The sequence below is a fragment of the Pteropus alecto genome, unplaced genomic scaffold, assembly GCF_000325575.1.
Source record: "Pteropus alecto unplaced genomic scaffold, ASM32557v1 scaffold186, whole genome shotgun sequence".
NCBI lineage: Eukaryota > Metazoa > Chordata > Mammalia > Chiroptera > Pteropodidae > Pteropus > Pteropus alecto.
Window position 1 is genome coordinate 1,903,075 of NW_006439190.1, and position 1,066 is coordinate 1,904,140.

General features: G+C 50.0%; 1 pseudogene; it reads left to right on the forward strand.

Annotated features, from left to right (window-relative positions):
- The first annotated feature begins 684 nt into the window (after positions 1–684).
- LOC112483254 lies at positions 685–803 on the forward strand (annotated as a pseudogene).
- The last annotated feature ends 263 nt before the right edge of the window (positions 804–1,066 follow it).

The window sequence follows — 1,066 nt, forward strand, 5'->3', positions numbered from 1 at the left end:
CCCGGTGGAGGTGTGACTAGTCTGAAGCGAGACCCCTGGTGTAGGCCTTTGCCCTTTACCTGGGGAACCAAATGCCAGCCCAGTCATCTGTGTCAGGGTGGAGCTGAATGCTGGACACCCAGGTGGTGTCAGCATCGGTGTCAGGCTGTGCTCGGCACCCGGCCCTGCTCCATTGGGAGTTGACCATCTCAGGAGGACAGAAGTAACACGGTGTTTCATATGGCGCACATCATGGTCCCACTGTGTACCAGACACCAAGCTGACCGCAGAGGAACACAGTGAGGTCTCCTCCCTGGTGACCAGCAGTGGAGAGGTGCTGAGACAGATGCACCAGGCATCTCTTCCTGAGTAGAATAGGGATCTGTGCTCTCCTCTCTGAGCCCCAGACTGCCCACCTACCCAGCACTCTCTCACAGAACAGAGTGTGCACAAGCCAGACACCAGCAGCAGCTACATGAGACCCTCCACAAGGCCCCAACATTGCCTTCAGGTGGCTGGGGCCAGGTGCTTCCGTCTCGTGCCATCCTTGCTGGAGCACCTGGTTCTACTTCTACAGATTTGGTGGATGCACACCTGGGCAATTTTGGCTTCTTGCTCACAGATAGTTAAAGGAAGTTGCTAGTGAAACTTCAGATCATCCAGAATATCCTGAGATCAGCCAAGCCAGGTTAGAAAAATGACCAACTCTATAGCCATGCTACCCTGAACAAGCCCAATCCCGTTTGATCTCGGAAGCTAAGCAGGGATGGGCCTGGTTAGTACTTGGATGGGAGACCACCTAGGAAGACCGGGTGCTGTAGCCATAAAAAAAATAAAAAAATAAGGGGATTGTAAGCTGACAAGGTCCTTGCAATCTATGAGGTCAATCAAGGGTTGCCTTGCTTAAAAAAAAAAAAAAGAAAAGAAAAAAAAGAAAAGAAAAAAGAAAAAAAGAAAGAAAGAAAAAGAAAAGAAAAATGGTCAAAAGAGAGAGAGATGCAGATAAACTTGGCCCAGCACTCCTGCACCCCACCCGAAAATGAACGGGTCATTGTTTGCTGACAATGCGAAGTGTGGGTACAATTTC